Raw genomic sequence first — 11,984 nt, 5'->3', positions numbered from 1 at the left:
ATGTTTTAGCTGTTTTTGACAAATGACTACGTCACTTTCTCATAAATCGGAGTAGGCCTTATAATAGAGGAGTTGAATGTAGTCAAGTCTTTACAAATTGCGCAATACCTACCTTACCTCTACCTGAACACTTTGTCAGTCATAAAAGTGATATTTTGAAGATCCTATTAAACACGTTTCATTGTTTTCGGTTGGTTTCATTTTACTTTACAAGCCAATCTACTCGACACTCACCGATCTAACACCGGGTCATTATTTCTGGGCATGACCACCCCCAGCACAATGCCTCTTCATACCTGATTGGCTCAGAGCCAATGTGCCTGCCATTCTGAACCCTTGCTGTGAAACGTCAAGGGCAGGGCATGATGTCATGACCATTTGTACAACTCATGGTTTCGCCCCCCCCCCCCCCCCCCCCCCCCATTGGCTCTCCTGATTGAACAGGGCTTGGCTTGCATATTCCAAAACGGTGTTAGATCGGCGAGTCTGGGGTATTTTCATTATTCAATAAAACCAAATGAACCATAGCTGCCAATAACTTATTCATTACGTTTTTGCCGCTTACCTCAAGTCAAAAGAATTTATGCCTGACGCAATACACGTTCTTTTTGTCTTTAAACAAAGCCCGCTCACACCTCTGCCTCAATTCCCATTGTTCTGCTGTCTCATCTAAAGGTTATCAGGACAAAATTGATAACAAGTACCCAAAGAAAGGCCCTGTCACAGGGGTACTTTCGTAATAAACGTAATGTTGATTTCTAGTGTACGAGGCCAAACGACTACATTACGTGTATTTTGCACGTTGTATTTTTTCTAAAAAACTTGAGGGGTAACACCAACTTTTTGATCAAAAAGATGGTTTTATCCCTCAAGCTTTTTATTAGCTCACCCCTGGGGAGCTTATACGACACCATGGCGTCCGTCGTCCGTCGTCGTCCGTCGTCGTCCGTTAGCGGAGCACGTTTCGTCACCGCTAGGGCTAGATGTCTACAACCTGGTGTGATGGTAGCTTTGGGCGATGTGCCCAGACGAATTTTTCTTTTTGCGATATGACCTCATTTCTGGCCTCCAGGCGGCCATCTTGGAAATTGTTTTTTTGCCTTTTTGAAGCTAATAATTGTATGTAGAGTGACACAATATTTATGGTGGGTGTATCTAATAAGGTTTAATGACATCTCACTCGGGTTTTTGATTTGACCTACTTTTCAAGGTCACAGAGGTCAAAGTTCACTAAATCACCGATGATTGGTGGCACGTTTCGTTTCTATTTGAGCTAAAAGGTTCTAAACTTGTGAGTACATATATCTAGGGACCCTCTATTCTACCCCAAACATTTGTCCCGCTCGGGCTTCAAATATGGCCGCCAGGCGGCCATCTTGAAAATTAAACAAAGTCGGATTGAAATCAAATTTCATGTGATTGTATATCTAAGTACTCTCTACAATGACCCTGATTTTCAGTCAAATCAGATCGACCAATAGGACCGCCAGGCGACCATCTTGAAAATTAAACAAAGTCCTATTACTCCGAAACCAATGATCGGATTGCAACCAAACTTCATGGGATTTATGTACTCAAAGCCAAATGACAAATATGGCCGCCAGGCCGCCATCTTGCAAATTCAACGAAGTCCTATTACTCCTAAACTGTTGAACAGATGTCAACCAGTTTCCATGTGACATGTACACTCTTCAATAACCCTGAAATTAAGTAAACTTCATAACCAAAATGCTATACTTAGATGGTACTGGTAGTTTTCTTTTGTGCCATTGAGCCAAGAAGAATGATATTATTCAATGGAATCAAAACTGGTGAAACTAGCCAGAAACTGTTCTCCCCATATCCACTGCAAATGGCATGCATTACATTGCCCGAGGTGAGCACATGGTCCCTGGACCATTTCATTATCTTTGCAGCAACGATCAACACGGCTACCTGGAATGTTATATTTTCAGTACCGGTATAGGCATGATAGTAGTATGAAGTTAGGGGAGCCAGGACATTACCAGTTATGAACATTGAATGCAAGCAACAGTATAATAATAATAATGATAATCAATTTTTAAATAGCGCCACTTAAAATTTAATTGTCAGTGGAGCTTTATAAGATATAAATACACATGACAAGCATAAAAAATAGAAAGACACTTTAAAACACTGTTCAAACCATTAATATATGTAATTTTGAAAAGCCTCCGTGAAAAGAGAGGTCTCAATATTATTCTTGGAACTGAATAAAAAATCATCATCTCACCTCTTAAGCACTTTTTAGCATTCACATTCTTAGATAGTTTAGGCAAAGGTCAAACAACCATATAATCATCACAATATACGACATGAACCTCACGGTGAGAGTGATATAATTAAACTCAGGGTGGTCAGAAAAAAATACCTCATCGTGTATCTTGCAATTCACCTGGTCAATAACCACTGAGCCCCTCAGCTCCCCCACCGTGCTGTTTCCTTTACTTCGTTACTTTCTTTATTCTTCATCCCCAAACTTTATTCCCGATTTATTATTTTCCATTGTTAGCTGATAGTATCATGTCTATGTACATGTAATATCATATACAATGTAAGCAACGAATAGTCAATAAAGATAGGCTTAACCTTCAAGACGAGTTACGTAGTGCGTCATTTTTATCTCCCAAAGCCATGGAAGGGACTGGAAAACACAATCCGTTCGTTCACCGCTCGACTTATCTCTTAAAAAATCAAACAAAATAAATGTCATCTGTTTGACACAAATATACGGAAGCGTATTAGTGCCAACAAAAAAAAATTAAAAACTATCTCATACGTACGACTAATTAAGTCGTTCGTTCGAGTTAGTATCGCATTCGTTCGACTTTCTATCTCATTCGTTCGACTTTCTATCTCATTCGTTTGAGTTAGTATCTCATACATATGAGATAATAACTCATACGTACGACTTATCATCGCATACGTACGACTTATTATCTCATACGTATGAGATATTATCTCATACGTATGAGTTATTATCTCATACGTATGACTTATCATCTATGAGTTATTATCTCATACGTATGAGATAATATCTCATACGTACGACTTATCATCTCATACGTACGACTTATTATCTCATACATATAAGATAGTATCTCATACGTATGAGTTATTATCTCAATATGTACGACTTATTATCTCATACGTACGACTTATTATCTCATACGTACGACTTATTATCTCATACGTATGAGTTATTATCTTATACGTATGAGTTATTATCTCATACGTACGACTTATTATCTCATACGTATGAGTTATTATCTCATACGTATGAGTTATTATCTCATACGTAGTTGAATACATGTGGACTCTCAGTCTCGCCACCAGAGGGCCTCCGCTACGCTACGCGTATAGCCGCCATTTTGATTCTCACCACGTGCGCACCGATTTTTGCTTGTCCTGTCGATCGGCTCTGATTAGCTCAGCATCTGTACAGTTTGGTAGGTATTGTCAGTCCAGATGGCCAGGTCAATATGAAGAGAACGCCCAATATTAATATTGTCTCTCAGATACCCGGGAAACGCACGAGATTGAGAGCATCTCAGTTTCAAATTTTTTGTGGAGGAGGTCCCCCATTAGGCCTAGACCCCCCGCCAAAAATCGCGCCTGCGGTGCTCACATATTCGGGCTTCGCCCTCAATAGAGCCCCCCCCCCCCGTCCAGCTACGCTGGATCCGCCCCTGTAGTCTGTACAAACGATGTCTCTTATAGGCCTAGGCCGATCATATCTTGATGAGGATCATGGAATGAAGTGACACAACTGTGTAGTTATAAATCTCAAGCCTCAAGAACCGACACACTCTCGTCTTTTATTCAACATATATAGGGCCTATATTTATATTCAATATTCTGAGTTTGAAAATATATATATCGAAGTTGGCGGTGCGGGTTACTGATCAAGATTGTATAGGCCTACGTTTATTGTTTCAGGTGATGGCCGGAGAGGAGAAAAACAAACTGAGGTGTCGAGTGTGGCTACGTTCCGCCTACTCTCAAGTTTGCTCAGGTGAAGCCTCTGATAAAGAAACCATCTCTTGATAAAGACATCCTCAGCAATTATCGGCCAGTTTCCAATCTCACCTTTGTATCAAAGCTCGTTGAAAAGGTGGTGGCTTGTCGTTTGCATGAGCACATGTCGTCGAATGGTCTGTTTGATACCAATCAGTCTGCATACCGTAAGTGCCATAGCACCGAGACAGTTCTACTGAAGATTACGGATGACATTCTTACAGGCATGGACAATGGAAATGAGGCAATTCTTGTCCTTCTTGATCTCTCTGCCGCATTCGATACTGTCGACCACAGTATTCTCATTGACAGGTTGCAGCAGAGACTTGGTCTAAAAGACACTGTGTTGAGGTGGTTTTCATCCTATCTCCATGGCAGGACACTGTCGGTTGCTGTTGGTGGTTGTTGCTCTGAGCCAATCTCCCTTCACTTCGGTGTGCCTCAGGGCTCTGTGTTGGGACCCATTCTCTTCACCATCTACAACTTGCCACTTGGTGATGTCATGCGGAACTGGACCATTCCTTTTCAATTGTACGCTGACGACAACCAACTTATAAATTTCATGAGGTGTGGTGATGTTGGAGAGTGGTGTGGTTGTTTCCCGCACTGAGGATTGCATATCGGGGGTTGGGGATTGGCTTGTTGCAAACAAACTTGCTTTAAATGCTCCAAAGACGGATATGCTGAACATTGTATCGCTAAGAAGGACAGGTTCAGTTCAAGGTATCACTGTAAATGGAGTCTGGGTCCCTAAGTCAAGCATGTGAAGGATCTTGGTGTTTGGCTGGATGAGGGCATGAGCATGCAAGCTCAGATAAAAAATGTTTGCAAGGCCGCCAATTTTAGCTTATATAAGATAGGTAGGATCAGAAAGTATCTTAATCAGCCTTGTACTGAGCGGCTTGTTCATGCCCTTGTCACGTCAAAACTTGATTACAATAACGGGCTACTATACGGATTGCCTAAACGATCCCTTGTTCCTCTCCAACTGTTACAGAATCGAGCTGCGAGGCTGGTCAGTAGAAAACGGAAGCGTGAGCATATCACACCCGTGCTAAAAGAACTGCACTGGCTTCCGATTGAGGCACGTGTTCAGTTCAAGGTGCTACTTCACTGTTTCAAGGTGCTCCACGGACTGGCCCCTGGTTATCTCCATCTACCTCTCGAAAAAACTGTTCGTCATACGAGGTCCTCATCTAGTGTCAGGTTGCTAGCAAAACGCACCAGGACCTCGTATGGCGACAGAGCCTTTTCTGCATGTGCCCCCTTCCTATGGAACCAGCTCCCCTCTGAAATCAAATCAATCCAAAGTACCAATATTTTCTCCTTCAAGCGTCAGCTGAAGGCATGGCGATTCCGTGGAGCTTTTTGAGGAGTAGCGCCTTGAACACGTTTTTTCACGGTGGTAAGGCGCTCTATATAAATTTTACATTACATTACAAGGCCGTTTTGTATGCACTTCAAGTGCATGAACTTGTAACCATGAAGTTTCCCTGCCGCCTCCAAATCTTTCATTATAAACAAAGCAACGTCAAGTATGTCAGCCTTATTCTTGCGTCTGCATAAGCCAGACTTGGAGAGGATCCGGTTCAAGGTCCGGAGACTGAGTATGATGCCGTCGACATGAGCTAGTGTTTTTATAATCTCTTTGTAATTGAGCCCCAGATAGAAATAGACGCGCACCTTGTCACCAACGGCGTCCGCCATTTTAGAATTCGACAGAACCAGATCCGTATGGCGTATAGTAACTGGTACGTATGAGATAACAAGTCGTACGTATGAGATAACAAGTAGTACGTGTGAGATAACAAGTCGTACGTATGAGATAACAAGTTGTACGTATGAGATAATAAGTCGTACGTATAAGATGATAAGTCGTACGTATAAGATAATAAGTCGTACGTCTGAGATAATAAGTCGTACGTATGAGATAACAAGTCGTACGTATGAGATAATAAGTCGTACGTATGAGATAACAAGTCGTACGTATGGAATGATAAGTCGTACGTATGAGATAAAAGTCGTACGTATAAGATAATAAGTCGTACGTATGAGATAACAAGTCGAACGTATGAGTCAATAAGTCAAACGAATGCGATAATAAGCCGTACGTATGAGTTAGTTTTTTATTTTTTTTGTTGGCACTAATACGCTTCCGTACAAATACACTTCACATTGTAATGAAAAAACTATCACGACATCCTTAAAATAATATTTTATCGAAACACAACAAGAAGGCTTTTTCAATCCATGTTACAAGCAGCGCACTGTACACACTGGATCAGTACTGTGGCGGAGGGACTTTGTGAGAATTTCAACGGGGGTATGTAAAATCCACATGGCCCGAGGACCTGGAGATTGATTAAGAAGGCGACGTGAAAGTTGACTTCAAGGGACATTCGGGCAGCTGGAAGAAGCTCCCTGCGCTAAGCCGCATGCGTGCTAGAAATAACGAATAATGAGTTATACTATCTAAGAGTTGAGGCAAAATTGGGAAAAAAAACGTCGAGCACGATCAGAAAAAAAACTAATGAAACAGGAGAATAGCGAACATAGTGAAATACAAAAGCGCCCCATTATGATGGGGCACCGAGGAGGTGAATGATAATAATAAGTGTATATTGTTTTCGGTGATTTACACTGTCCAAATTTTGTACATGCTTGAATAACTGATTTGATAAAAAAATAACGCAGCGATACAAATTTTCGGCACAGCTATCAAATCATCTCTTCTTGGCACATGCGTTTTGTCACGGCCTAGGTACTAGATAGTATGGCTTTATTCATGTTATTTGGCCACCAAATATATTTGTAAAGCTGGTACATAGGCCTACTTAGTACTAATGAATGCACATTGTATCTGCTGACGGTACAATATTGTGTATACATCGCATCATGAAACAACAATGCATTAACCGTTTCGCTGTTTATGTTTGTATTGTGAAAAGATGAGTAAGCTCTACAAAGTTTAAGACAGTGTGTATTGTCATACGTTTTATCGGGAGTGAAGTTATAAAAAAATATCGATTGCACAACTCATCGATTGGTACTAATTGATGTAAATGAAAGCAACAAAGATGCCTGTACGTCTGAACGTGACTAGTGATACTTCTTTCTTGAGACATCCTGGCTTACCGTCTAATACATGTATATTACGTATCTATGTTAATTACATCTTTTAAAAAGTGCCCTAAAGTAAAGGCGATTTGTGTGACGCTGTACCCTAGGTAGGTGTGATTATCTCGGGATTGCCACCGGATTCTTTCTATCGGCTGCTGTATGAAAAGATGCGGATTCGGACAGTGTCAGCAAAGTACCGTCCACTATGCATGGTGGATCGGTACTTTACTTTTACTTTTACTTTTTATGGTTACCAGAGCGCTAGCAGACGATAGCATTAAAATTGAAAGCACAGGCAGATTCAACAGCGAATATTTCCTGTTCTATGGCACTCGACGTGGATTTGCAATTTCTAGTTGATAGCTTGAACACGTCTGTTAATAGGTTTAGATTGATGCAGTTGTCCTGAATAAGTAGAGAAATCAGTGCTTGTGTAGCCCTGTGCCTAGTTTAGGGTGCAAATTGCGCCTGGTTCTCCCATATCTGTCTAAGTTGTGACGATTATTGCACAGACTCGTGTTGTGTAGCATGTACACCAGAATAGAACGCTGTGATAACCAGAACTATTAAGGTAGCAGGAAGGGGTGGACGTTTGTGGTTTCTGAGTGTGAGGGGGTATAGCGGTGTCTGTTGACTGTGCTTTAAGAGAGACTAGACTAGGCGTGATGCCAGTCTCTCTTAAAGCACAGTCAACAGACATGTGGATTCAGTATTAGGTCTTTCATTGCAGCAATGCGAAAATGTCAGCAATTATGGTTAGGTCCGTCATAACATAGGGTGACTCAACCACTCTTGATTACAGCGGCCGCCTCAGCGCCACTAACCGGGGCCTAATTGTATTAGGCTAAGTAGCTTCGCGCGATATGCACCATTCTGGGAAAACTCAATGTGGAAGTATGCTCATTAGCATAATCTATTCTTAGCTCCTACTGTGATAAAAATGACCATTGCAGAGACTCTGTTACGTAGGCATATACTTTTTGCAATCAAAAATGCTCTCAAAAAAAGATAATGAATGATTATTTATTAACATTTCCTGAACTATATACCTTCTAATTATCACTTCTAATTATCACTTTACGAAAATAGGTTGGCGTTGACAATATTCAGCAAAATAGTTACAACCTCATAATCGCGCTATAATGCAAAAATAGAAAGCAGACTGTCTGCTATGTGTACTGTCATGGCTTCGCTATCGTTACACATGTTGTGAATGGGACTGGCTACTTTCACGGCGCCGGAGTATGCGTTTCGATCATAAGCATGTTTCGCAACCCTTACGAACTAAGAAGTCTCTCGTGGACACGACAACCGTTAATCTATATATTGATAGAACTGGTAAAATTATCATGTTGTCTACCACCGCCTTAACCGTTAGATGGAATCTCCTAATTTTTCGTATGTGCATGTAGATTTAACCCGTGAAGCCATTCAGCTATGTCTCCAATCCATATTTTCAGCGCAAAATGTGTTTTTCGTGTGTTTTTTCCATATGAAGGTAATAGACGGTGCTGCCATTTAAGCCCGACACCGGAGGTCTAGATGCAAGAACGCCCCGACTTTACAAAGTATCCTGGTGGTCTCATCGGTCGGTCGACTGGCTGATGAAGACAACAAGTGTGACTCATGGCGCGCTCTTTGCGGTTATGCCCATTTCTTCTCGCCAAGCTTGGTTCCTTAGGCGGTAGGTTACAGCTTTGGAGAGAATGAAGGGGAAAGCACTGCCAATATCCATATGGACAATGTGGCTGTTTACTATTCTGATTGACGGATGATTAGGAGATAGGGTGTCCAGTACGGGATAGGGAGATAATACTGTTCTGCATACTGGTGTCTTTCACATTATATCCCCACGCCAGGTTCACGATCAGGTTCGAGGTACGCACGGTTTCTTTAACTTTTTCCTTTTTAATTCGACAAAACTCCGACATTGTCCGATTTTAATATACAATTCATAATCGTATGGCGTGATCGTTCTACCGCATGCAATTTTGTTTCATTGTTTTTAAGACTTTTTTCAGCCTGATTCTAAAGTATTTGCTCCATAACCAAAATGTACAAGTTAGACCATATGGTTTTTGCGAAGGTTTTGGACAACTACACCTTAACCATGCCAGATATGGCGATATCGTCAACGTTATCTAGATTGAAGTGTGGCTTGTATTGCCTGTTACACGGGTGTTTCTTTTTCAATATTAAGCAGGGTGACTCGAAATGTCAGCTAAGCCGCAAAGAAGGACGATGCCTTAGGAGATCAGATGTGTTGTCAACTAGTAGGAGCCAGGTCTATGAGTATAAGGTGGGCCAAACATACCACGACGGAATAAGAATTAATGCTCATTAAATATGCACTTTAATGATATAAGATGCATAGCGATTCAAAATAAAATAAATTTTCGTTGGGCTGCCGAATAAAAAAAGTAGATCTAATAGCATCCTGAGTGCCACCCCTCTTTGCTCATTCTCATTGAGTAATGGGAAATTGAAAGGATCAAGCATATTGCCTAAAAAAACACACAAACAAACAAGCGAATCGTGGCGCACCATTTAAAGAGTGGGTGGGGGTGGGGGCGCAATAAATTGATAATGACTATCCAACAATAACCTAAAAGTTCTTCTCTCCGCTCTTTCACTCGTGCGAACACACAATGAATGACAACTGATGACTCGCTCGAAGGGTTTAAATACAAACAGGGTGTAATAGCATCCTGAGTGCCATCCCTTTTCGCTCATTCCCATTGAGTATTGGGGAATGGAAAGGATCAAGCATATTGACAATGTTGACAAGTGTAAGAACAATCTTCGTTATTATGTTTATCCTCCTTCTCCCAATACTTAGAATATTCTTCTTCTTCGCAAAAAATATAATATAGTGTACTTTGCTGCGTGTAAGGTTGTGTTCCAGGCAGTCAACCCTTTAAGTATAATCCCTATTACCTTCTTTAAGCCAATGGCTAGGTTATTGTGCTGACTGCCTGGTTGAACACTATTGTGCTCCATTATATTATTATGTATTTATAGTATTATGGTATAGTATATGTTAGTATTATGTAAGGCACACCGAATGTCTTTTGGTGTGGCCCCTTCTTGTGTAGAAAAGGCCTTGATAGTCCAGAGAGGACTGACGTACATGAACTAACAGAGAGAGAGACATTAAAGACTAAGTTAGTTAGACAGAGAACGTGTTGATGTTGTGAGATATGTTCAGGGATCCGCGGAAGTTGAGGACCAGAGACGGTTACATTTTGGGGGCTCAGCCGGCCCTACTGTGGAGATCTGGTATGACTTTGTGAACTTCTGCCATTGCAGTACTGCTATGCTGTTCCGAGTTTAGTGAGTCGTATACGTAAATGGAGGAATGGAGACGTTGTAATTCGATGAAACGTTTGTTGTTCCTGGTGTTTCCTTGCAATTCCCACCTGAGAGTGCACTCATATATGGAACGTTGGCCTGTCGATGAGGGAGGTCAGTTGAGTTCGATTGGGGCAAGTGCAAATGTGTATGACTACGCGCGCGCGTGTGTTTCTCAGTATCTATTCGACCAGAGAAGATTTCGCTAGCGACGGTTCGAGACTCGAGACGGTGAACGATGCGGTGACTGTATTTTGGTTTTCTTCGACACTGGACGTTGACACTGTTTTTCTGTTGCGTGACATTGACATTTATTTTGCCGACACTGACAATTTTCGGTTGACATTAATTTGCTTGCATGTGACTTGGACTGACTATTTTCGTAAATCATAAACTTTTTCATTTGAATGACTTTTACATGTTATTTCATTTGAGTGATTTATGCATGTTTAATCTTAACTGTTCATTTGCATGTTTCGATCATTTGTGCATATTTTTGCGTTGCATGTTTTTGGAGAAATTTCTCATACGGTTAATTTCTTAAGGTATAATTTCGTGCATCGCATTTTGGGTTAGCCTCATTTATGTGCATGTGACCTGATTGAGACTACAGACGGTATAGCATGGGTAGTCAACTGGTTTTGTTTTTGACGGTAGCCTGAATATTTTGGCTAGAGTTGACAGATAGTATAGGCCTTAGCAGATTATTCTGGTTTTAAACTTGGTTTTGATTTAGATTTTGATTGGCGTTTAGGTCCCATGTTGTCGGTTGGTATGCAGTTAGATCTCTGGGTTTGATTGTCGTCCTGCAGTTGGTTGGATTTGACTTCATGGGCTTTGTTCCTTGTTTTGTTGGCCATATCAGATGGAAGTGAGATAATTAGTCAGACTACTCCACACGGATACTCTGCCACGTTGAATTACTTTTATTGATCTCCATAATGATAATGATTTCAGAATTCAGATATTTTTTCTCATGATTTCAGGTACAATATTTTATTCCAGTCGTGATACGTGTATCTACAGTGGACATTTTGAGTTTTGTTGTACAGATTCTATTTCAGATAATTTTTCCGTTTAAATTTTTCCCAGTCAAATTAATCATGGCGTCTGATCATGATAAATCTGTAGATAACTTAAATATGGCTAGGGAGTTACTTGCTCGCCTTACGTTGGTGGAGCAGCAAGAACTGCTAGCCTCAGTCAAAACAGAGCCGAAGGCTAGTGTGGGGATCAAAAAAGATGACCCTGAACCCCAGTTACATTTAGATCATTTAGGTACCACTCTGGGTACAGAAACCAAGCCCAAGTTCTCGTTTGGCTTGGGTATCGGTGTGGGCGAGGTGTGGATCATGTTTATGCAAAAGGGCGTGGAATCACCAGCACCTTGCACAGCACCCCAAGCAAACTTCCTCCTGTTGGAGCTGAGCGCAGAGCATCTCTGCGACAGCCCAACTTCAGTGAGGATCACCCCG

The sequence above is a fragment of the Lineus longissimus genome, chromosome 10 (assembly GCF_910592395.1).
Source record: "Lineus longissimus chromosome 10, tnLinLong1.2, whole genome shotgun sequence".
Lineage (NCBI taxonomy): Eukaryota > Metazoa > Nemertea > Pilidiophora > Heteronemertea > Lineidae > Lineus > Lineus longissimus.
The sequence above is the reverse complement of the archived record's forward strand: the minus strand, read 5'-3'. Positions refer to the sequence as shown.